The sequence below is a fragment of the Rattus norvegicus genome, chromosome 1 (genome assembly GCF_021556685.1).
Source record: "Rattus norvegicus strain SHRSP/BbbUtx chromosome 1, alternate assembly SHRSP_T2T, whole genome shotgun sequence".
In the NCBI taxonomy this organism is placed as follows: domain Eukaryota; kingdom Metazoa; phylum Chordata; class Mammalia; order Rodentia; family Muridae; genus Rattus; species Rattus norvegicus.
The window spans coordinates 75,396,881-75,424,013 of NC_141534.1; the positions used below are offsets into that span (position 1 = coordinate 75,396,881).

The following is a 27,133-nucleotide window of genomic DNA, read 5'->3' on the forward strand; positions in this document are numbered from 1 at the left end:
CAAGGCAAACCACCAATTATCATTCTGAGGTAATACATAGTGTGAATATTTGTCAGGGACAATGGTTTGATTACAAAGGTGGGAATACATAGTGGGGAGATGAGATCCCCCAACACAAAGCCCCAGCCTTGATACCTGCGACAGGGACAAACCATTCCATTCCCCTGGTTGCCATCTGCAATGGCAGGAATCATTTATGGGGATAAAGTCTTGAACCACAGCCTTCCTTCATAAAAAGTGGGTTGGGAATGATAGCAGAGCCAATAATCTTCAACTAACTTAGGATCTGTAAGGTTTAAGTTCAAAAAGGTCTGATTGATCGAAGAGAGAATCAAATTTTTGATATTGGGAAGATTAATGTTCAGGGGGCTAAGGTGGCCCGAGGGAAATAAACTGGGTGGGCTGGAATCATTGTATATAATGGGGGCTGTCATGGGGCTCTGAAAGTTTTTGGAGGGGCAGGAGGAACCAGAATTGGATTAGGGCCCAGTGGGACTGGGGAGGAGGAATATACAGGCTCTTTTAAAATTTTTATGATAAATAGAATGCCTGTATTGGCACCTGATTGAAACATTCTAAGGCACCAAGTATATCCATGTGTCTGATCCTGTTTTCGACCTGCAGAGGAAAATTTAATATTCAGGGGGGGGGCTGCACCATCCACTTGTTTTAGAATTAGAACCTTCACAACGGGAATCTGGGACATGCATATGAGTAGGATGGGAGGTATTATAAGTTACTGTGATGAAGTCCCAGGAAGAGGTGGAATGCCAATGAGTGTTGCTGGTGGTCTCACAGCCCCATGAACAGCAGTAATGATCATCAAGCCCACCACACTTATGCAAAAGGGAATGATCTCGATGAATGCCAGGGCAAACATAAAAATCATGAGACCCTAGAATATTGCGGCGATAGCAATTATCACAGCCTAGATCATAGATTTTTGGAGCTCTCTGGCCCAGCTCCTGAGGGGACATGGCAGAAAAGGAAGTACTAGGTAGATTATCTTCAGGAGCCTGAGTCAAGCCAAACTTATCTTCTTAGACCCAAGGGGCAAGTTTGCACAAATCTGGGGTCCGATTTGGTGGCCACCATGGTGTGGTGGAAATCTTAAAGGTGGTCCAAACAGGATCATGTCTATCAGAAAGGACAGCCCAGGAATAGTTCCAGGGGAAATGCCTATTAGTGGTAGGCTTAGGGAGAGGCAATGATGGGTTGGTGGTCACGATAGTCCAGGCAGGGGTCATCAGGAGAAATTGGAGGAGCAGCACCTGTGAGAGAAAAAGAAGCCTCAGGAAGAGACGACTGCTCATTTCTGGACAAAGGTGGATTAGTAGCCCTCAGAACCCTTTCTGGCAATCATCTTGGGCCAGCATTTTCTTTATCATAAACACAGGCAGATCCTCTCCCCAGATGAGGACAGGGTCTGGTCTTTTTCACTGTCCTGTGAAAGGATCCTTCCATTGCACTAGTGCGTGGGAATCTTGTGATCTAGGATGCCACAAACAGTCAGCAGCAGAGCGGCCCTCAAGATCTAGGGATAGGAAATTAAGTATGAAGAGGGCATGGTTGAGCCTATTTCGAGGTGTTAAAGGAGAATAGGCATCTGTAACTGTTGTTAGACGTTGAAGCATGATTTTCAGGAGTTGATGGGCTCGCTCTATTATGGCCTGGGCCTGAGGATTATATGGGATCCTGGTGATATGTTTAATATCAAATTGAGTACAAAATTGTTGAAATTTAGCCCCAGTATAGGCAGGGCCATTATCTGTTTTGATAACCTGTGGCTTTCCCATAGTGGACATACATTGTAAAGTATGAGTAATAATACTTTGAGACGCTTCTCCCATAAGGGGGGTAGCATGAACAAATCCACTATAGGTATCAACAGTAACATGAATATATTTTGACCTGCCAAAAGAGGAGAAATGAGTAACAACCATTTGCCATCACTCATTAGGAATCGTTCCAAGTGAATTAACTCCCGAGTGAGGGACTGGCAACAAGGTGATGCATCCGCCACAGGACTTTACTATTTCTTTGGCTTGTTCCCTAGTAATTTTAAACATTTGGTGCAAGTGGAGGCATTTAAATGATGCAGGGCATGAGCCCACTTTGTCTGGTCTATAGGGCTCAGGAAAGTGGGGAGCATAACATGGGTGGCCTCATCTGCCACGACATTACCTTTTGAAAAGGGGCCATCTAGGCCTGAATGGGCTCTCAAATGTACTATAAAAATTGGCTCTGTCCTATTTACAATAAGGGACTGGATTTCTGTAAATAATTTGGAGGCTGTAGAAGCAGGCTTAATACATGGGACTGTCTCTGCATGGGGATGGAATGGGCCACATAGGCACTATCAGTGTAAAGATTAAAGGGGGTAGTTGCCAAAAGCTTAAAAACTTATAATATTGCAAATAATTCAACCAATTGGTCAGAGATATAGGGAGACTGCATAGTGGTGGCCTGATCCTGTACAACATAGGCAGCCTTACTAGTTGAAGAACCGTCTGTAAAGACTAAAATGCCTTCCTTTAGAGGAACCTGAGATACCTAGGGAATGTTAGTGGATGTATCTTAACAAATTTTATGAGGGGGTCACTAGGATAATGATTATCAAAAACGCCTGCCAAAGAGGCATAGGCTATGGCCCAATCATTATTAGTTTGGAATAGCCAATCAACCTGCTCAGAGGTATAAGGTACTAGAATATTTTCTGGATCTTTTCCAAAATATTGTCTAGGCAGCTTTCTCCCCTTAAGTATAAGGGCAGTGACTAATGAATAATAAGTGGCCAGAACCTTGCTAGGATTGGAGGGTAAATAAACCCAAAATAGAGGGCGGCCCTTCTCTCTGGGGGCTCAGGGTTGTTGCCAAAAAAACTCCCAGCGGAGTATGGGTGGTAGCACAAACTATAAAATATAAAGGGAAAGCATAGGATATCTGAAATGAGGTCTCAGAGGAAATGGCTTGACCTGTCTGTTGTAAGGCTGAGATAGCCTGAGCGGTAAGGCCCCAAGATGACAAGGGATGAGAATCACCAGAAAGAAGTTCACTAAGAGGAACTAAAGCTTCAGGGGGAATCTTAAGATAAAGGCAAAAAAACTGAAGGTTTCCCAACAACTGTTGGAAATCATGTAAGGCTTTAAGAGATGACAGCTGTAATTCTATCTTAGGAGTATGAATTTGTCCAAAAGCCAACTCGTAGCCCAAATAAGAATAGGGTTCATTTATCTGAATTTTTTCAGGAGCCATCTTCAGACCCCGTATCTCAAGTGCTTCTCGAAGATGTTGGAAGCAAGCAAAGGCATGTGATTTCTCAAGAGCTCCTAATAGAATATCATCCACGTAATGTAAAAAATAAACCTGTGGCCAGGCTCTCTTTACAGGCAATGTCACCTGGGCCACAAACTTTTGAGCCAGGGTGGGACTATTGGCCATACCCAAGGGCAAAACCTTCCAATGAAAGCGATCCATGGGTCCTTGAAAATTGATCTGGGGAACCCTAAAGGCAAAATGATAACAATCATCTGGATGCAGGGGAATAGTAAAAAAGCAGTCTTTTAGATCAGTAATAATTTTAGCAAATTCGGCTGGAATAGCTATAGGGGAAGGAAGACCAGGTTGTAAGGCCCCCATTGGGATCATTACCTTATTCACTGCTCTGAGATCTTGTAACAGCCTCCATTTACCAGCCTTTTTCTTAATCACAAATATGGGTGTATTCCATAGAGACGAGGAAGGCTCAATATGTCCTGCTACCAGTTGTTCCTACACTAACTGTCTGGCAGCAATCAATTTCTCCTGAGATAATGGCCACTGACCAAGACAAACCACAGACTCTGTTTTCCAAGATATCTTTTCTGCATGGTAAGGGATCTGGGGAGCATGCATGATTGTGGCCGCTGGGGAAAATGTGGGGGTAAAGACCCCAAGCCGCCTCGGTCTAATTTTTGTGACACAGATAATGGTTTTCTAGTGCCTTGGGCCTGCCTGCCTAATCTTTGACCTAGTAATAAACCCTGGGCTAATATTTGTTTGGGAACTGCTTCATTGGGGATGCACATAATCACATTCATCTGAGAAAGAACATCTCTCCCCCAGAGATTGATAGGTAAATCTGGTATAACATAAGGAATGATAGTTCCTGAATTGCCTTCAAAATCTGTCCAAATTAGGGTCTGAGCAGTGACCTGAGGATTTTTAGTCTGTCCTATGCCCTGAAGATGTGTGGCAGAATCAGTATGTGGCCATGTAGCTGGCCAAAATTTGCTTTAAATGACCGTGGCATTGGCCCGAGAGTCTATCGGGCCTTGCAAATACTTTCCATTTAACTTAAAAATAAGCATGGGGCGAGAGGCAGAAATCCTTTGGGCCCAAAATACCTCAGATATTCCACGCTCTTTTGGTTTTCTGGAATCTTTGTAATATGGATTGTTAATTAAAATTTTGGGAAGTAAAACTAACCGAGCAATGGCCTGTTGAGAGGATACAAATATGGGGTCATTGGAGGCCCTGGCCAGAACCTGCATTTCCCCATTTTGTTCTATGTCTATTATTCTTGGAGGTATCTGAAGCCCTTTAGTGGAAGAAGAAGCAAGGCCCAATATCAGGCCCAAAATCCCTGGAGGCAAGGGACCGTAAACTCCTGTAGGCAGAGCCTGGATGCCTTCTTCAGGTATTAATATTGTGCTGGAGGAGGCACAGAGATCCAATCCTGAGCTACTGCTTGTGTCCCGCCAGAGATTGGTGACGGAGAGAGCTGGCGAACATTGGAAGTCTGAGGTACAAACCCTATTGCCCCAGGGCCTGTCCCTGGGAAGGGGGCCGTAGGCTGCCCCCGCAGGAAGTTGCCCGACTGGCGAGAGGGCAGAGGACTTCCCTGACTGTCAGTCTTGGTCCTGCATTCTCTTGCCCAGTGGCATGCCGCGATGGCAAGGGCGACAAAGTGTTGTGGGACAAGGGCGTGGGGATGGAGCAATGTCCATCTCTCTCTGTCCTGTCAAGTTAGTTTTTCTCTTTCATTCATCTTGGGATAAGGACATTCTCGCATAAAATGGCCCACCTGTTTACAGTTAAAGCAGGTCTTGTTGGTGTTTGACACCCCATCCCACTGTAGGGCAGCGCCAATTGCTAGTCCAATAGCATGACCGGTCCCCACCCCAACACATAGGTGAACATATTCAGCTAAGGGCTTAGAACGGTGGTGTTTTAAAATATCTTGGCAGGCTGGGTTGGCGTTCTCATAAGCAAGTTGTTTTATAAAGGGATTCTCAGGCTCTTGTATGCCAAACAGCCGTTTAGCAGTTTTAGCGAGTCGGCTGATAAAGGCACTGTATGGCTCATCAGGTACCTGAAGGACATTAGTCAAAGTGGCAGAAGCGCTGTTCTTTGGAGGAAGTTTTTTTTCCATGCATCCAAACATGACTGACAGACCTGGGCTAACAGGCCAGGGGGAACAGAATTTGTGCCTCAAGTGTGTGGTGTGGTGGTTCTCCTAAAAGTTTCGCTGCTGTCCAAGAATGGGAGCTGGCGTGAGAGCGATTTTTTCTTTCGATATCTTTTACTGCCTCGGCCATTTCAGATTTCCATAAAACAAAGTCTCCTCCATTCAAGGTGGCTCTGGCTAATTAGGAGAATTCCCATGGGGTAAGCCACCCTTCTGTGCTGAATTCAAGCAAGGCCAAGGTAAAAGGAGCAACTGGTCCATAATTAGAAACAGCTGCCTAAGACCTCACGATCTAGGGGCCTATAACGATAACGAGGCGGGCCCTCTGGGGCCGGATCAGTGGTGGTGGCTTCCTATTTGGGAGAATTTTGGGTCTCAGGTTCTGGTTCTTCCTCAGAACCTTGCCCTGATTCAGAGAGATTACCAGGTTTAGCAGGGTGATTTGGAACCTGCGAACCACTATGTAGTGACAAAGGGAAGGCTAAAACGGAGATTAGGCTTTGGTTTCTGTTTTTTGGTGGCTGAGCCGTGTGGAGGACTGGCAGCTGGGAAGAAAAGATCTGACAATTCACCCTCCAATTCCTGAAGAGCTCGCAATAGTTGGACTTGTTCTTTTCTAGTCTCAACCATGTCTCTTAGGAAAGTAACGTCCCCTGTCACTTTCCTCGTGCTGTGGCCATGGGAGGAAAGGTAAAGAATCTAGAACACCATATGGTGGGAGCAGAACAAAGGGAGGCAGAGGTTCGCCACTCTTAAGTGTCAGGGCTGGGAGAGTTCTAGGAGGATCGGAATCATCAGCAGCTGCTTCAGCTTCCAAGTCAGCCCCTTCTCCTGGGGACAACGGACCATCACACGGCGTTGTCAGGGCTGGATGTAAGGCCTCACAGGGAGGGGCTGAGGGACATGAAGGGGGGTTATTAGTTGGCAGTGTGTCAGGTTTACCAGAGCCACAATCTTTACCTCCTTCAGAAGTAGCCTCCTCCATCTTAACAATCACCAAGGAATATGAAGAAGGCTGGGGGAGGCTCGCTCATAGTTGGGCAAGATGCCTCCTGAAGGGCTCTTTCTCCAGTCAAAACTATATCTTGTAAATCTGGCCACTGTGGGGAGATCCTAAGAACATCATTAATTCAGGACCAATAACTAAAGGTAGTAACAGGAACTCTTTCAGGACCAAAGGTCTCATAATAATCTCTAAGGCAGTAACCAATACTTCGCCAGTGTTTTCATCAGTTGTACCCTCTGATGGGAATCAAGGTCAAGTGTCTCCTACAAAATCTAGAAATTTTCTAAGGACTTTACGTTTACCACGAATTCCTTGCATATTGAGGGATTCCTTTTTTTTAAATTTTATTTATTTATTTATTAATTTATTTATTAATTTATTTTATTAACTTGACTATTTCTTATTTACATTTTGAATGTTATTCCATTTCCCGGTTTCCGGGCAAACATCCCCCTAATTCCTCCCCCCTCCCCTTCTTTACGGGTGTTCCCCTCCCCACCCTCCCCCCATTCCCGGCCTCCCCCCAACAATCACATTCACTGGGGGTTCAGCCTTAGCAGGACCCAGGGCTTCCCCTTCCACTGGTGCTCTTACTAGGATATTCATTGCTACCTATGAGGTCAGAGTCCAGGGTCAGTCCATGTATAGTCTTTAGGTAGTGGCTTAGTCCCTGGAAGCTCTGGTTGCTTGGCATTGTTGTTCATATGGGGTCTCGAGCCACTTCAAGCTCTTCCAGTTCTTTCTCTGATTACTTCAACGGGGGTCCTATTCTCAGTTCAGTGGTTTGCTGCTGGCATTCACCTCTGTATTTGCTGTATTCTGGCTGTGTCTCTCAGGAGAGATCAACATCCGGCTCCTGTCGGCCTGCACTTCTTTGCTTCATCCATCTTGTCTAATTGGGTGGATGTATATATATGGGCCACATGTGGGGCAGGCTCTGAATGTGTGTTCCTTCTGTGTCTGTTTTAATCTTTGCCTCTCTATTCCCTGCCAAGGGTATTCTTGTTCCCCCTTTTAAAGAAGGAGTGAAGCATTCACATTTTGATCATCCGGCTTGAGTTTCATGTGTTCTATAAATCTAAGGTAATTCAAGCATTTGGGCTAATAGTCACTTATCAATGAGTGCATAGCATGTGTTTTTCTGTGATTGGGTTACCTCACTCAGGATGATATTTTCCAGTACCATACATTTGCCTACGAATTTCATAAAGTCATTGTTTTTGATAGCTGAGTAATATTCCATTGTGTAGATGTACCACATTTTCTGTATCCATTCCTCTGTTGAAGGGCATCTGGGTTCTTTCCAGCTTCTGGCTATTATGAATAAGGATGCTATGAACATAGTGGAGCACGTGACTATTTTATATGTTGGGGCATCTTGTGGGTATATGCGCAAGAGAGGCATGGCTGGATCCTCAGGTAGTTCAATGTCCAATTTTCTGAGGAACCGCCAGACTGATTTCCAGAATGGTTTTACCAGTCTGCAACCCCACCAACAATGGAGGAGTGTTCCTCTTTCTCCACATCCTCGCCAGCATTTGTTGTCACCTGAGTTTTTGATCTTAGCCATTCTCAGTGGTGTGAGGTGAAATCTCAGGGTTGTTTTGATTTGCATTTCCCTTATGACTAAAGATGTTGAACATTTCTTTAGGTGTTTCTCAGCCATTCGGCATTCCTCAGCTGTGAATTCTTTGTTTAGTTCTGAACCCCATTTTTTAATAGGGTTATTTGTCTCCCTGTGGTCTGACTTCTTGAGTTCTTTGTATATTTTGGATATAAGCCCTCTATCAGTTGTAGGACTGGTAAAGATCTTTTCCCAATCTGTTGGTTGCCTTTTTGTCCTAACCACAGTGTCCTTTGCCTTACAGAAACTTTGCAGTTTTATGAGATCCCATTTGCTGATTCTTGATCTTAGAGCGTAAGCCATTGGTGTTTTGTTCAGGAAATTTTTTCCAGTGCCCATGTGTTCGAGATGCTGCCCTAGTTTTCCTTCTATTAGTTTGAGTGTATCTGGTTTGATGTGGAGGTCCTTGATCTACTTGGACTTAAGCTTTGTACAGGGTGATAAGTATGGGTCAATTTGCATTCTTCTACATGTTGACCTCCAGTTGAACTAGCACCATTTGCTGAAAATGCTATCTTTTTTCCATTGGATGATTTTGGCTCCTTTGTCAAAAATCAAGTGACCATAGGTGTGTGGGTTTATTTCTGGGACTTCAATTCTGTTCCATTGGTCTATCTGTCTGTCTCTGTACCAATACCATGCAGTTTTTTATCACTATTGCTCTGTAATACTGCTTGAGTTCAGGGATAGTGATTCCCCCTGAAGTCCTTTTACTGTTGAGAATAGTTTTAGCTATCCTGGGTTTTTTGTTATTCCAGATGAATTTGCAAATTGTTCTGTCTAACTCTTTGAAGAATTGGATTGGTATTTTGATGGGGATTGCATTGAGTCTGTAGATTGATTTTGGTAAAATGGCCATTTATACTATATTAATCCTGCCAATCCATGAGCATGGGAGATCTTTCCATCTTCTGAGGTCTTCTTCAATTTCTTTCTTCAGAGTCTTGAAGTTCTTAATGTACAGATCTTTTACTTGCCTGGTTAAAGTCACACCGAGGTACTTTATATTGTTTGGTTCTATTATGAAGGGTGTCGTTTCCCTAATTTCTTTCTCGGCTTGTTTCTCTTTTGTGTAGAAGAAGGCTACTGATTTATTTGAGTTAATTTTAAACCCAGCCAGTTTGCTGAAGTTGTTTATCAGCTTTAGTAGTTCTCTGGTGGAACTTTTGGGATCACTTAAATGTAATATCATAACATCTGCAAATAGTGATACTTTAACTTCTTCTTTACCAATCTGTATCCCCTTGATTTCCTTTTGTTGTTTGATTGCACTGCTAGAAATTCAAGAACTATGTTGAATAAGTAGGGAGAGAGTGGGCAGCCTTGTTTAGTCCCTGATTTTAGTGGGATTGCTTCAAGTTTCTCTCCATTTAGTTTAATGTTAGCAACTGGTTTGCTGTATATGGCTTTTCTATGTTTAGGTATGGGCCTTGAATTCCTATTCTTTCCAGGACTTTTATCATGAAGGGGTGTTGAATTTTGTCAAATGCTTTCTCGCCATCTAATGAAATGATCATGTGGTTTTGTTCTTCCAGTTTGTTTATGTAATGGACCACGTTGATGGTTTTCCATATATTAAACCATCCCTGCATGCCTGGGATCAAGCCTGCTTGATCGTGGTGGATGATTGTTTTGATGTGCTATTGGATTCGGTTTGCCACAATTTTATTGAGTATTTTTGCGTCGATATTCATAAGGGAAATTGGTCTGAAGTTCTCTTTCTTTGTTGTGTCTTTGTGTGGTTTAGGTATAAGACTAATTGTGACTTCATGCAAGGAATTCGGTAGTGTTCCATCTGTTTCAATTTTGTGGAATAGTTTGTATAGTATTGGCATGAGGTCTTCTACGAAGGTCTGATAGAATTCTGCACTGAACCCCCCTGAACCTGGACTCTTTTTGCTTGGCAGACCTTTAATGACTGCTTCTATTTCCTTAGGAGTTATGGGGTTCTTTAACTGGTTTATCTGTTCCTGGTATAACTTTGGTACCTGGTATCTGTCTAGGAAATTGTCCATTTCCTGCAGATTTTCAAGTTTGGTGAATATAGGCTTTTATAGTAAGATCTGATGATTTTTTTGAATTTCCTCTGAATCTGTAGTTATGTCTCCCTTTTCATTTCTGATTTTGTTAATTTGCAAACACTCTCTGTGTCCTCTCGTTAGTCTGGCTAAGGGTTTATCTATCTTGTTGATTTTCTCAAAGAACCAACGTTTGATTCTCTTGATTCTTTCTATGGTCCTTTTTGTTTCTATTTGGCTGATTTCTGCTCTGAGTTTGATTATTTCCTGCCTGCTACTCCTCCTGGGTGTATTTGCTTCTTTTTGTTCTAGAGCTTTTAGGTGTGATGTCAAGCTGCTGACATATGCTCTTTCCTGTTTCTTTCTGCAGGCACTAAGAGCTATGAGTTTTCCTCTTAGAACAGCTTTCTTTGTGTCCCATAAGTTTGGGTATGTTGTATCTTCATTTTCATTAAATTCTAAGAAGTCTTTAATTTCTTTGTTTATTTCTTCCTTGACCAGGTTATCGTTGAGTAGAGCATTGTTCAACATCCACGTATATGTGGGCGTTCTTCCCTAATTGTTATGGAAGACCAGCTTTAGGCCATGGTGGTCTGATAGCACGCATGGGATTATTTCTACCTTTTGTATCTGTTGAGGCCTGATTTATGACCAATTATATGATCAATTTCGGAGAAAGTACCATGAGGAGCTGAGACGAATGTGTACCCTTTTGCTTTAGGATAGAATGCTCTATAAATATCTGTTAAGTCCATTTGAATCATGACTTCTCTTAGTTTGTCTATGTCTCTGTTTAATTTCTGTTTCCATGACCTGTCCATTGATGAAAGTGGGGCATTGAAATATCCTACTATTATTGTGTGAAGTGCAATGTGTGTTTTGAGCTTTATTAAGGTTTCTTTTATGTATGTAGGTGCCCTTGGATTGGAGAATAGATATGCAGGATTGAGAGTTCATCTTGGTGTATTTTTCCTTTGATGAACATGAAGTGTCCTTCCTTATCTTTTTTGATGACTTTTAGTTGAAAATTGATTTTATTCGATGTTAGAATGGCGACTCCAGCTTGCTTCTTCTGACCATTTGCTTGGAAAGTTGTTTTCCAGCCTTTCACTCTGAGGTAGTGTCTGTCTTTGTCTCTGAGGTGTGTTTCCTGTAGGCAGCAGGATGCAGGGTCATCATTGCGTATCCAGTTTGTTAATCTATGTCTTTTTATTGGGGAGTTGAGACCATTGATGTTGAGAGATATTAAGGAATAGTGATTATTGCTTCCTGTTATATTCATACTTGGATGTGAGGTTATGTTTGTGTGCTTTTCTTCTCTTTGTTTTGTTGCCAAGACGATTAGTTTCTTGCTTCTTCTAGGGTGTAGCTTGCCTCCTTATGTTGGGCTTTACCATTTATTATCCTTTGTAGTGCTGGATTTGTAGAAAGATATTGTGTAAATTTGGTTTTGTCATGGAATATCTTGGTTTCTCCATCTATGTTGATTGAGAGTTTTGCAGGATACAGTAACCTGGGCTGGCATTTGTGTTCTCTTAGGGTCTGTATGACATTTGTCCAGGATCTTCTGGCTTTCATAGTGTCCAGCTAAAAGTCTGGTGTGATTCTGATAGGTCTGCCTTTATATGTTACTTGACCTTTTTCCCTTACTGCTTTTAATATTCTTTCTTTATTTTGTGCATTTGGTGTTTTGACTATTATGTGATGGGAGGTGTTTCTTTTCTGGTCCAATATACTTGGAGTTCTTTAGGCTTCTTGTATGCCTATGGGTATCTCCTCTTTTTAGGTTAGGGAAGTTTTCTTCTATGATTTTGTTGAAGATATTTATTGGTCCTTTGAGCTGGGAGTCTTCACTCTCTTCTATACCTATTATCCTTAGGTTTGATCTTCTCATTGAGTCCTGGATTTCCTGTATGTTTTGGACCAGTAGCTTTTTCCGCTTTACATTATCTTTGACTATTGAGTCAATGATTTCTATGGAATCTTCTGCTCCTGAGATTCTCTCTTCTATCCCTTGTATTCTATTGGTGATGCTTGTATCTATGGCTCCTTTTCTCTTCCTTTGCTTTTCTATATCCAGGGTTGTTTCCATGTGTTCTTTCTTGATTGCTTCTATTTCCATTTTTTAATTCCTTCAATTGTTTGATTGTGTTTTCCTGGAATTCTTTCAGGGATTTTTGTGATTCCTCTCTATAGGCTTCTACTTGTTTATTTATTTTTTTCTGGAATTCTCTCAGGGATTTTTGTGATTCCTCTCTGTAGGCTTCTATTTGTTTATGTTTTCCTGTGTTTCTCTAAGGGAGTTATTCATGTCTTTCTTGAAGTCCTCCAGCATCATGATCAAATATGATTTTGAAACTAGATCTTGCTTTTCTGGTGTGTTTGGATATTCTGTGTTTGCTTTTGTGGGAGATTTGGGCTCTGATGATGCCATGTAGTCTTGGTTTCTGTTGCTTGGGTTCCTGTGCTTGCCTCTTGTCATCAGATTATCTCTGGTGTTAACTTGTTCTGCTATTTCTGACAGTGGCTTCACAGTCTTATAAGCCTGTGTGTCAGGAGTGCTGTAGACCTGTTTCTTTCAGCCAGTTATGGGGACAGAGTGTTCTGCTTTTGGGCGTGTAGTTTTTCCTGTCTACAGGTCTTCAGCTGTTCCTGTGGGCCTGTGTCTTGAGTTTGCCAGGCAGGTCGCTTGGAGCTGGAAGGTTTGTCTTCCCTGTGGTCCCCAGGCTCATGTTTGCTCGTGGGGTGTTGCTTATGAGCTCTCCATGGCGGCAGCAACCAGGAAGATCAGCGCAGCCCTTTCCGGGAGCTTCCGTGCACCAGGGTTCCAGATGGCGTTTGGTGTTTTCCTCTGGAGTCAGAGATATGGGCCAAGTTAGTCTCTTCTGGTTTCCCAGGTGTGTCTGCCTCTCTGAAGATTTAGCTCTCCCTCCCACGGGATTTGGGTGCAGAGAACTGTTTATCTGGTCAGTCCCCTCAGGTTTCAGAGGTGTCTCAGACACAGAGGATTTCCTGCTCCTGTGCCCTTATCCAAGGGAACCCAGAGGCCGTATACAGTTTCCTCTTGGGCCAGGGATGTGGGCAGGGGTGGGCAATGTTGGTGGTCTCTTCCGCTCTGCAGTCTCAGGAGTGCCCACCTGTCTCAACAGTGCGCTCTCTCTCCCACGGGGTTTGGGAGCAGTGAACTGGAAGCAAGGAGCGTGAGATTGGGACTCCTGCTAAAAACACGAGAGATTCCTTAAGACCAGACACAAAAAGGTCTTGTGTCGAGAGTTCTTGTCCCATCACTCACCACTGAGATCTGCATCATTCGGGGAGAAATACACACCAAGCAGCTGAACCAAGGTCGTTCGGCCCACGGTAGCCTGGGGCACGGGAGCAATGTCTCCAACAAAAGAAGACAGGCCTGTCTATTCACAGGGGAGGATGTTCTCCAGTAGACCTCCAAACCCCCGCATGTCGGGAGCCATTTGTCAGATCCTGCAGAACAGTCAACGACGATACTGGGTACCTGGAAGAGAATGTGGGACAAGACACACGAAGAAGGATGCCAAGACAAGTGTCTGATCAAGGCAACAATTTTATTTTTCTCCAAAGCTGAATTTATACCATAACACGGGTAACAGAGGGACGGGGGAAGTAAGAAACATTTACGCAGGCCAAGGATACAATATTTGTGTGGTCAAAGAATAGGCTGATGTTGACAGGTTGTCAGCAAGGTCACAGGTTTGTCATATCTATTAGTCAGCAGGATGTTGGTTTTTCAGAAAGGTTACAGGTCATCACATTCTTGACGTCAGATGTATTTCTCAGCAAGGTCACAGTTTATCATTTTATTATTCATTTTGACCATCAGATTTGTATTAGTCTTCTGCAGCTGGCTGGGAATTTTCCATGAACCCAGTCATACTTAATTCTAACCATAATAATAACATTAATAATGGAGAGTTTCAAGGGCATCACTCCCAACATTGAACCATAAGTGCAGTCCTTGCAGCAATAAGCAAAAACACCAGAAAATGAGGTTCATAAGTAACCACAAAATGAAGATGATGAAGTGGTCCGTTGACTATGCAGGGTACCAAATAGTGCATGTGCCCTGGACAGCTCCCTCCGCCCATCCGTACCTGCCCTTGTGGATTAATGGTGAGTTGGTACAGAGTCAACAACAGAGACTTTCGGAGTATGTGAGAAACAAACTCTCTGAACACTGCTGCAAGCTCCTTTAATACCCTCACCCTCATCCATGCTGGTCTCCAGAAAGTATCTCTTCTACTAAACAATTCCTGATTGGCTTTCGTTATTTGCACCAGCAATCCTTGGACTCTAAGGGAGTCCTCAGTTAGGTCCTTCTGCAGGAGATACTGTTGTTGCTGTGTTGCCCCCAGGGTTTACATAGAGGACATCCCTGCCATTCCTTTACACATGAACTCGCAGCAGCCTTGGCTATTTTTCTGCAGAGCAGATTGGCCTAGAACTCAAAAAAATATGCCTGCATCTTACTTCCCATAGTCTTGACTTAAAAGCGTGTTTTATCACTTTCACATTACCACACAGCCCATAGACTAAACAAATGAGAGCTCACACAAGGGTTCATAGATACTGAAGGGAAAAATAGGGATCATGCATGAGTCTGAACGAGGTGCTTTGGATAAATGTGCTATGGTTGTTAAGCTTTTTTTCTTTCACTCCTCTTCATTCAGCTTAGATAGGAGCCTTTATGCATAATCTTATTGCAACTTATTGGCCATGTTCAGTAGATGCCTGAGAGACCTGCTCTTTTTTAATTTTTTATTATTTCAAGGGAAACAGAAAGGTGTGGATCTAATGGAGAAAGTTGATGATGGGAGGGATTGAAAGGACTCAAAGAAGGGAAAATTGCACTTGGGAAGAATGACTCTTGGGCAGCTAACTTACAGACAATCTCCAACTCTAAATTCCTAATTATTTATTTAAAAAAACCATCATTTTAGACCATACCATAATCAACATTCCATTCCACATATATATTTCGCCTAATTCCTGTCTGAACTCCCAATTCAGGCTGAGTTAGTAAGTACCCAGAGTCTAAGGTGAGAGTCTAATGACCTTCCACCTTCATCTATGACAGTAATTCTTAAGCTTATAATGCTGTGGCTTTTTAACTCATACTGCTTTGGCCGCAAACCATAAAATTATTTTGTTACTACTTCATATGTATAGTTTTCTAGTGTTTTAGATCATAATAGTGATATCTGATACACAGATTATCAGTTACATTATCTAGCAAATGGTTTTGATCATGTAGAACTGTTGCTCTATGAGATTAAGTTAATAGGACTTAACTTCTTGGGTAATCACACTACTCTGATGTCCAAATGGAAACAACATTGTCAAGCACAGAGGACATAGTTCAGCAGTATGGATGTATGTGTGTGAAGCAGGAATAAGTATTGGAAGATGGAATGCAATAGATTGAGAATGAATATGAATGGTTATAAGCATGTTAAAAAGTCCAGAGCTCTTTAAGTTATTAGTTTAACTTCTATTTTTTGTAAGAACGATTAACTAGAAGCTCCAGGTGCCAAAGATGAAAACAGGCATTGGATATTCATTATTGTTTTCAAACATTCAGTTTAGAGAAATGAAACTACCTAGTATATTAGATAGCTGAAATAAACTTCGAGCCAACCAATGTGACAAGGGCTTTTTGGTGTACATCCAGACAGAGTGGAACCCAGAGTTCTGTATATCCCATTTTACATCATGTTATAGTGAATTCAGGAGCTCATCAACTTCACTGACTGAAACTTCTTCTAGTTGACAAAGTCTATGGCTCTGGGTATAAATGTGATATCTTTCTATAAGGGGCTTGTGGAATACATAAAAATTTGGAAATGATAAATTATTTTGAAAAAAGTTGTGCAAACTTTATTTGGTTTGCATGTCTGTTTCACTTAGAGGTTGGTTTATAGTATTTATACTTCATATGTCTTAACTAAAAGATAAATATGACCCTTTGTATGCACCTGGAGTATCCTGAAATGGAAAATATTCATGCAAATATAATTTGAAGTATAGTCCCTCCGAAAGAATTAAAAACTACCCCACTTTGAAACAAGAAAAATATATTCTTTGACTTTCTAGGTGTCTCTTCCATTTTCTTTCTTTAGTTAGTAAAAATTAAAAATGTGAGCTTGCTTTCGAGATAAGGATTCCTGTACTAACTAATGTGATTCCCTGTCTCAGTTTGAGCTACACCCTCCACTTATTATGTATTTTGCTATGTTCATGATATCACCAATATTTGCTAAGTGACATCAGATTTGTAGAGATAGGAGACTGGTGATGTAATATTTTTTCTTCCAGAAACTCATGGTACCACTACTTAGAGAGGCATATATGTTAAAACCAAATGTAATTAAAACATATTTATTTGGTTTTATATGTATGTGATTTTTGCTTAAATGTGAGCATATTTTATATATGTCCACTATGTAGAGGAGGAACAAAAGAGTGTTGGTTTACATAGAATCAGAGTTATGCAAAGTTCATTTTAAGCTAACACATGGGTGCTGGGGGCCCTCTGAAAGAGTACCAACCACAATTAATTGTAGAATATGTTTTAAAAACTTAACTCTTTAAAAAATGCACAAAATTCACCAATATGTTAGCATTTTGGAACAAGCCTTAGAACCTGTACACACATGCACACACACATACACACACACAGAGAGAGAAAGAGAGAGAGAGAGAGAGAGAGAGAGAGAGAGAGAGAGACGTTCACAGACACAGACATGTACAGACACAAACTAAAACCAGAGAGGTAGTAAAATGGGTTGCAGAGAGAAGGAAAGTAAGCAATCAGATTAACACAATACAAAAACGTACAGAATGATGGAATAATTTGAAGTCCAACTTCTCGAATAGTGTCATCTACTTTCACATGGGCATTTATTGAGAGGGTTAAAAGAGGGCATGATTGTCAATTTCATAGTAAACTGAAGGTGGTTCTACCTCAGACAAGATCAAGATACTTTTGCCCTTTCAAAAGACTACGGATAGGGCACTCAAGCAGCAGGTCCCCTGTGGACCACACACCGCCTGGACCTGAAGGGACCCTGTCAAAAGCTCCCTGCACCCACATCCCATGAGAGGGAGAGCTCAAATTTCAGAGGGGCAGACACACCTGGGAAGCCAGAAGAGACTACACTCTGCCCACATTTCTGTCTCCACAGGAAAACACCTAATGCCATCTGGGACCCCGGTGCACGGGGGCCCTGGGAAAAGTCGGCACAGGCACTCCTGGTTGCTGCCCTCACAGAGAGCTCAAAAGCAGCCCCCCAGGAGCAACTTCAGCTGTGGAACCACTGGTAAGACCAACTTTTCTGCTACAATCGACCTGCCTAGTGGACTCAGGGCACACAGAACCAAAATTCCACTGGGACCAGACACTTCATTTTTTAGCTGGAGCCCCAAGCTCGCTGATCCAAGTCCACAGCTCCCTGCTCACAAAACCCCGTGGGTGAGAGAGCTCACTGCCTGGACAGGTCAGCACTCCTGAGACTGCAGAGCGGGAGAGACCACCAATACTGCTCATACCTGCCCACATCCCTGGACCAAGAGGAAAATGTATAGGGCCTCTGCGAACCAGAAGATAGGGGCATTCAAGCGGCAGGTCCCCTGCAGTTCAGACACAGCCTATACCTGAAGGGAGTAGGACAAAACACCATGCACCCAATTCCTGGGGGAAGGGAGAGCTAAACCTTCAGAGGGGCAGACATGCCTGGGAGGCCAGAAGAGACTACACTCTGCCCACATTTCTGACTCCAGAGGAAAACACCTAAAGCCATCTGGGACCCCAGTGCATGGGTGCTCCAGGGAAAATACAGTGCATTCCCTCCTGAATGCCACCCTCACAGAGAAAGCAGCACAACCATGAGGAACTTCAGCCGCGGGACCACAGGTAAGAACAACTTTTCAGCTCCAAGCGACCTGCCTAGTGGATGCAGGACACACACCTACAGGAACACCTGAAGACCAGTAGCAGGAAAGACTGCACACCTGAAAGCAGAACACTCTGTTCTCATAACTTGCTGAAAGAAAACAGGAAAACAGGTCTACAGCACTCCTGACACACATTAATGTAGGACGGTCTAGCCACTGTCAGAAATAGCAGAACAAGTTAACACCAGAGGCAACCTGATGACAAGAGGCAAGCACAGGAACCCAAGCAACAGAAACCAAAACTACATGGCATCATCGGAGCACAATTCTCCCACCAAAGCACACACTGAATATCCAAACACACCAGAAAAGCAAGATCTAGATTTAAAATCACATTTGATCATGATGATGGAGGACTTCAAGAAGGACATGAAGAATTCCCTTAGAGAAACAGAAGAAAACATAAATAAATAAGTAACAGCCTATAAAGAGGAATCACAAAAATCCCTGAAAGAATTCTAGAAAAACACAATCAAACAGGTGAAGGAATCAAAAATGGAAATAGAAGCAATAAAGAAAGCACAAAGGGAGAAAACCCTGGATATGGAAAACCCAAGGAAGAGACAAGGAGCCGTAGATACAAGCTTCACCAACAGAATACAAGAGATAGAAGAGAGAATCTCAGGAGCAGAAGATTCCATAGAAATCATCAACACAACTGTCAAAGAGTAAAACAGAAAAAGTTACTGGTCTAAAACATATAGGCAATCCAGGACTCAATGAGAAGACCATACTTAGGGATAATAGGTATAGAAGAGAGTGAAGACCCCAGCTCAAAAGACCACTAAATATCTTCAACAAAATCATAGAAGAAAACTTCCCTAACCTAAAGAAAGATGCCCATAAACATACAAGAAGCCTACACAACTCCAAATAGATTGGACCAGAAAAGAAACACTTCCTGTCACATAATAGTCAAAACACCAAACACACAAAACAAAGAAAGAATATTAAAAGCAGTAAGGGAAAAAGGTTAAGTAACATATAAAGGCAGACATATCACAATCACACCGGACTTCTCACCAGAGACTATGAAAGCCAGAAGATCCTGGACAGATGTCATGCAGACCCCAAGAGAACAAAAATGCCAGCCCAGGTTACTGTATCCTGAAAAACTTGCAACATAGATGGAGAAACCAAGATATTCCATGACAAAACCAAATTTACGTAATATCTTTCTAAAAATCCAGCCCTACAAAGGATAATAAATGATAAAGTCCAACATAAGGAGGCAAGCTATACCCTAGAAAAAGCAAGAAACTAATCGTCTTGGCAACAAAACGAAGAGAAGAAAAGCACACAAACATAATCTCACATCCAAATATGAATATAACAGGAAGCAACAATCACTATTCCTTAATACCTCTCAAGATCAATGGATTCAACTCACCAATAAAAAGACAAAGATTAACAAACTAGATACGCAATGAGGACCCTGAATTCTGCTGCCTACAGGAAACGCACCTCAGAGAAAAAGACAGACACTACCTCAGAGTGAAAGGCTGGAAAACAACTTTCCAAGTAAATGGTCTGAAGAAGCAAGATGGAGTCGCCATTCTAATATCGAATAAAATCAATTTTCAACTAAAAGTCATTAAAAAAAGATAAGGAAGGACACTTCACATTCATCAAAGGAAAAATCCACCAAGATGAACTCTCAATCCTAAATATCTCTGCTCCAAATTCAACAACACCTACATACATAAAAGAAACCTTACAAAGCTCAAAGCACACATTGCTACTCACAAAATAATAGTAGGATATTTCAACACCCCACTCTCTTCAATGGACAGATCATGGAAACAGAAATTAAACAGAGACATAGACAGACTAAGAGAAGTCATGAACCAAATAGACCTAACACACAGTTATAGAACATTCTATCCTAAAACAAAAGGATTTACTTTCTTCTCACCACCTCATGGTACTTTCTCCAAAATAGAACATATAATTGGTCATAAAACAGGGCTCAATAGATACAGAAAGATAGAAATAATCCCATATATCCTATCAGGCCACCACGGAATAAAGCTGGTCTTCAACAACAATAAGGGAAGAACGCCCACGTATACATGGAAGGTGAACAATGCTCTACTCAATGATAACCTGATCAAGGAAGAAATAAAGAAAGAAATTAAAGACTTTTTAGAATTATTGAAAATGAAGGTACAACATACCCAAACTTATGGGACACAATGAGTGTGCTAAGAGGAAAACCCATAGCGCTGAGTGCCTGCAGAAAGAAACAGGAAAGAGCATATGTCAGCAGCTTGAAAGCACACCTAAAAGCTCTAGAACAAAAAGAAGCAAATACACCCAGGAGGAGTAGAAGGCAGGAAATAATCAAACTCAGAGCTGAAATAAACCAAATAGAAACAAAAAGGACCATAGAAAGAATCAACAGAACCAAAAGTTGGTTCTTTGAGAAAATCAGCAAGATAGATAAACCCTTAGCCAGACTAACGAGAGGACACAGAGAGTGTGTCCAAATTAACAAAATTAGAAATGAAAAGGGAGACATAACTACATTCAGAGGAAATTCTAAAAATCATCAGATCTTATTATAAAAGCCTATATTCAACAAAACTTGAAAATCTGCAGGAAATGGACAATTTCCTAGACAGATACCAGGTACCGAAGTTAAATCAGGAACAGATAAACCAGTTAAACAACCCCATAACTCCTAAGGAAATAGAAGCAGTCATTAAAGGTCTCCCAACCAAAAAGAGCCCAGGTCCAGATGGGTTCAGTGTAAAATTCTGTCAGACCTTCATAGAAGACCTCATACCAATACTATCCAAATTATTCCACAAAATTGTAACAGATGGAGCACTACCGAATTTTTTCTATGAAGCCACAATTACTCTTATACTTAACCACACAAAGATCCCAAAAGGAAGAGAACTATACACCAATACCCCTTATGAATAAAGTCGCAGAAATACTCAGTAAAATTCTGGCAAACCGAATCTAAGAGCATAATAAAACAATCATCCACCATGATCAAGTAGGCTTCCTCCCAGGCATGCAGGGATGGTTTAATATACGGGAAACCATTAATGTAATACACTATATAAACAAACTTAAAAATTAAAACCACATGATCATTTCATTAGATGCTGAGAAAGCATTTGACAAAATTCATGATAAAAGTGCTGAAAGGAATAGGAATTTAGTGCCCATACATAAACATAGTAAAAACCATATACAGCAAACCAGTAGCTAACATTAAACTAAATGGAGAGAAACTTGAAGAATTTCCACTAAAATCAGGGACTAGACTAGGCTGCTCACTCTCTCCCTACTTTTTAATATAGTTCTTGAAATTCTAGCCAGAGCAATCAGACAACAAAAGGAGATCAAGGGGATGCAGACTGGAGAAGAAGAAGTCAAAATATCACTCTTTGCAGATGATATGATAGTATATTTAAGTGATCCCAAAAGTTCCACCAGAGAACTACTAAACTTGATAAACACCTTCAGCAAAGTGGCTGTGTATAAAATTAACTCAAATAAATCAGTAGCTTTCCTCTACTCAAAAGAGAAACAAGCTGAGAAAGAAATTAGGGAATTGACACCCTTCAAAATAGTCCCAAATAATATAAAATACCTCGGTGTGACTTTAACGAAGCAAGTGAAAGATCTGTATCATAAGACATTCAAACCTCTGAAGGAAGAAATTGAAGAAGACCTCAGAAGATGGAAAATTCTCCCATACTCATGGATTGGCAGGATTAATATAGTAAAAATGGCCATTTTACCAAAATCAATCTACAGATTCAATGCATTATCCTTCCAAATTCCAATCCACTTTGTCATTGAGCTAGAAAGAACAATTTGCAAATTGAAGTGGAATAACAAAAAAAAACCCAGATAGCTAAAACTATCCTCAACAATAAAAGGACTTCAGGGGGAATCACTATCTCTCAACTCAAGCAGTTTTACTGAGCATTAGTGATGAAAACTACATGGTATTTGTACAGAGACAGACAGATAGACCAGTGGAATAGAATTGAAGACCCAGAAATGAACCCACACAGTTATGGTCACTTGATTTTTGACAAAGGATCCAAACCATCCAATAGAAAAAAGGAAGCATTTTCAGCAAATGGTGCTGGTTCAACTGGAGGTCAGCATGTAGAAGAATGCAAATCGATCCATGCTTATCACCCTGTACAAAGCTTAAGTCCAAGTGGATCAAGGTCCTCCACATCAAACAAGATACACTCAAACTAATAGAAGAAAAAGTGGGGAAGCCTCTTGGACCCATAGGCACTGGCACAAATTTCCTGAACAAAACACTAATTGCTTATCCTCTAAGATCAAGAATCAGCAAATGGGATCTCATAAAACTGCAAAGCTTCTGTAAGGCAAAGGACAGTGTTCTTAGGAAAAAAAGGCAACCAACAGATTGGGAAAAAATCTTTACCAATCCTGCAACTGATAGAGGGCTTATATCCAAAATATACAAAGAATTCAAGAAGTTAGACTGCAGGGAGACAAATAGCCCTATCAAAAATTGGGTTTGGAACTAAACCAAGAATTCATAGCTGAGGAATGCAGAATGGCTGAGAAACACCTAAAGAAATGTTCAACATCTTTAGTCATAAGGGAAATGCAAATCAAAACAACCCTGAGATTTCACCTCACACCACTGAGAATAGCTAAGATCAAAATCTCAGGTGACACCAAATGCTGGCGAGGATGTGGAGAAAGAGGAACACTCCTCCATTGTTGGTCGGATTGCAGACTGGAACAACCGTTCTGGAAGTCAGTCTCTAGGTTCCTCAGAAAATTGGACATTGAACTACCTGAGGACCCAGCTATACGTCTCTTGGGCATATACCCAAAAGATGCCCCAACACATAACAAAGACACATTCTCCACTATGTTCATAGAAGCCTTATTTATAATAGCCAGAAACTGGAAAGAACCCAGATGCCCTTCAACAGAGGAATGGATACAGAAAATATGGTACATCTACACAATGGAATATTACTCAGGTAAGAAAAACAATGTCTTTATGAAATTCATAGGCAAATAGATGGAATTGCAAAATATGTTCTAAGTGAGGTAACCCAAACACAGAAAAACAGACATGGTATGCGTGTTTTGATAAGTGGATATTAGCCCAAATGCTCGAATTACCCTAGATGCACAGAACACATGAAACTCAAGAAGGGTGACCAAAATGCAATGCTTCATTCCTTCTTTAAAAGGGGAACAAGTATACCCTTGGGAGGGTATAGGAAGGCAAATTTTAGAACAGAGGCAGAAGGAACACCCATTCACAACGTGCCCCACATGTGGCCCATACATATACCGTCACCAAACTAGATAAGATGGATGAAGCAAAGAAGTGCAGGCCCATAGGAACCGTATGTAGATCTCTCCTGAGAGACACAGCCAGAATACAGTAAATATATAGGCAAATGCCATCATTAAACCACTGAACTGAGAATGGGACCCCCGTTGAAGGAATCTTAGAAAGGACAGAAAGAGCTTGAAGGGGCTTCAGACTCCATATGAACAACAATGCCAACCAACCAGATCTTCCAGGGCCTAAGCCTCTACCCAAATACTATACGTGTACTGTCCCTGGCTTCCAAACTCATAGGTAGCATTGAATAGCCTAGTAAGAGCACCATTAGAAGGGGAAGCCCTTGGTCCTGCCAGGACTGAACCCCCAGTGAACATGATTATTGGGGGGAGGGCAGTAATGGGAAGAGGATAGGAAGGGGAACACCCATAGAGAAGGGGAGGGGGAGGGGTTGGGGGATGTTGACCTGGAAACCGGGAAAGGGAATGACAATCAAATGTAAATAAGAAATACCCAAGTTAATAAAGATGGGGGAAAAAAAAGACTACGGATATTAACTGAGAATAATAAATTTCTTTAATATTAGATGAGAATTATTAACTACTGCATATATTTAAGTTTTATTGTTATTATTGAGATTTTCTTACTTACAACATTATCCTGATTGCTGCATTTTCTATGAAATTTTGCCTCTATTGCCATTATTATATGCAATTTAAGGCATTGAGCAATATCCCAGTAACATACAACTACTGTCTAAATATTGAGAAGACATCTTTTATTAAAATCTAGGCTCTCCTTAAACCCTTGAAATTGAAAAACCCATTATTACTGTTGCTCAATATCTCCACTTTAAAGGATTCTTCCAATATTATACTGTCAATATTTGCCATTGTTAATATAAACAAAGAAATACAAGGGACATATTCTAAAGAAACTTGTGCTGAATCAAAAAATAGACTTATTTTATCTGACAATCAGAACCACTGTCTTATCATAAATGACTCCTCGAAATTGGGGAAATTTCACTGCTACATTCTACTGTGTAGTTCTCTACTATAAAGAGTGCACATTAAAGTCAACATATTTGATTCATAATAGCAGCCGAAGGCATCAACATTTTCTCTGAGAAAGTGCCCCAAATAATGGCAGTTTAATGAGGAAAGTGAGTTTTTAATTATTTTGAATGCAAACCCCTAATAGATATTTAAGGATTTGTTCAGAGTGTGTTTGTCCATTAGCATCACCTATACTTTGAGTGTTTTTCAGGCCATCACCATTAATGTCAGAAAACTCTATAGGAAGTATCATAAAATCAAAGCTGAGAAATACATGGAATGCTACCTTTTCCTTGTCTGTGACCTGTACACTTTGATACATTTCATTTTCATTGTGTACATATTTGGCAACAGGAATAGCAACAACATGACAGAAAGATTAGATTTAAGATACTGCTCCATTGTAGGACATGATAAAAATCAGTTACTGCCTCTGTATAGCATTGCTATTATGTGTTAAAATCCTTTGATCTATATTTATTTCCTGGTCCAGCAGCTCCATGATTCTTTCTGTATAGACACAAGCAGAAGGTTCAACACGTCTGCAGGTCTCATTGTTCTAGCAGAAACTCTCCTGAATTTAGAGCTACACCGTATATCCTGGCACTGGTGTCTACTTTTCTGGCTTTTTATACTATATCTTCCATTTTATGAGGCTTTGTTGCTCTTTTTTTTTTCTCTTTTCTATAATTACAATTGCTGAGTAGCAAGCATCCCTCATGTCACCTCTCTGTGATTTACATTCACTTGTCATTAATAGATCTCAATATCAATGGAATCAATTTTCCAGTGGGAAAAAACACAGGATAACAGAATGGATTAAAAAAATAGGACTCACCATTCTGCCATATTTAAGAAATACTCCTTAGCAATAAATATAGAAATCACCTCAGAGTGAATGGCTAGAGCCAAGTTTTCCAAGCATTCAGACACTGAAAGCAATCTGAAGTCCCCATTCTAATATCTAATGAAACATAATTTCAACAAAATTTAGTGGGCAGGAAAAGGGCTATATCAATTCTAAACATCTTCCCCCCAAATACAATGGCACCCCTATTTCTAAAATAAATATTGCTAAACCTTAAATCTCACAGCCAACCCCACTCACTAATAGTGGGAGTCTTCAGCACTCCACTCTCAAAATTGACATGACATACAGACAAAAACAAAACAGAGCTATGAGTTTTCCTCTTAGCACTGCTTTCATTTTGTCCCTTATGTTTGGTTAGAAACAGACAAGCACTGCCAAATTCCTTCTCTGAAGCCACAATTAATCTTATACGCAAACTACACAAAGACCAAAAAAAAGAAAGAGAACTTCAAACCAATTTCCTTATGAATATTGATGCAAAAATACTCAATAAAATTCTTGAAAATTGAATCCAAGGACACATCAAATGAAAACAAGAACATGCAAGTGACCCCAAAAGTTCCACTAGAGAATTACTTAACCTGATAAAGAACTTCAGCAAAGGTTCAGGTATAAAATTAACAGAAACAAATCAGTAGCCTTCCTCTACTCAGAGTATAAACAGGCTGACAAAGAAATTAGGGAAATAACAATACTCCCAAATAATATTACATATCTTGATGTGACTTTAACCAAGCAAGTGAAAGATATGCTTGACAAGAACTTCAAGTATCTGAAAAAAGAATTTGAGGAAGATCTCAGAAGATGGAAAGATCTCTCATGCTCATGGATTAGCAGGATTAATATAGTAAAGACAGCCATTTTGGGGAAGCAATCTACACACACAATGAAATCACCATCAAGGTTCCTAATCAATTCTTTATTAAGATATAGAAATTTGCAAATTCATTTGGAATAACGTAAAAACCCAAATAACGAAAACTATACTCAACAATAAAAGAACTTCTTGGGGAATCACTATCTCTGATATTAAGCAGTATTACAGAGCAAGAGTCATAAAAATTGTATGGTATTGGAAAAGAGACAAGCAGATAGAAGTGTGGGACAGAATTGAAGACACAGAAACAAACCCACACACCTATGGGCACTTCATCTTTGACAAAGGAGCCAAAACCATCCAATGGAAAAAAGATAGCATTTTCAGCAAATGGTGCTGGTTCAACTGGAGGTCAGCATGTAGAAGAATGCAGATCAATCCATGCTTATCACCCTGTACAAAGCTTAAGTCCAAGTGGATCAAGGACCTCCACATCAAACCAGATACACTCAAACTAATAGAAGAAAAAGTGGGGAAGCATCTTGAACACATGGACACTCGACAAAATTTCCTGAACAAAACACCAATGGCTTATGCTCTAAGATCAAGAATCGACAAATGGGATCTTATAAAACTGCAAAGCTTCTGTAAGGCAAAGGACACTGTGGTTAGGAAAAAACGGCATCCAACAGTTTGGGAAAAGATCTTTACCAATCCTCCAACAGATAGAGGGCTAATATCCAAAATATACAAAGAACTCAAGAAATTAGACTCCACAGAGCCAAATAACCCTATTAAAAAGTGGGGTACAGAGCTAAACAAAACATTCTCAGCTGAGGATTATCATATGGCCAACAAGCACCTAAAGAAATGGTCAGCATCCTTAATCATCAGGGAAATGCAAATCAAAACAACCATGAGATTCCACCTCACACCAGTCAGAATGGTTAAGATAAAAAACTCAGGTGAGAGCAGATGCTGGCA

At 40.9% G+C, this 27,133-nt stretch overlaps 1 long non-coding RNA gene and 1 pseudogene across 1 annotated transcript in view; both read left to right on the plus strand.

Annotated features, from left to right (window-relative positions):
* Nucleotides 1-19,676, plus strand: part of LOC148007197 (uncharacterized) — a 137,251-nt gene extending 117,575 nt beyond the window's left edge. Inside the window, exon 3 of the long non-coding RNA XR_015646273.1 lies at nucleotides 17,315-19,676. This is a non-coding gene — a long non-coding RNA (uncharacterized LOC148007197). The remainder of the gene's footprint in view (nucleotides 1-17,314) is intronic.
* Nucleotides 24,344-25,197, plus strand: Vom1r-ps30 (vomeronasal 1 receptor pseudogene 30; annotated as a pseudogene).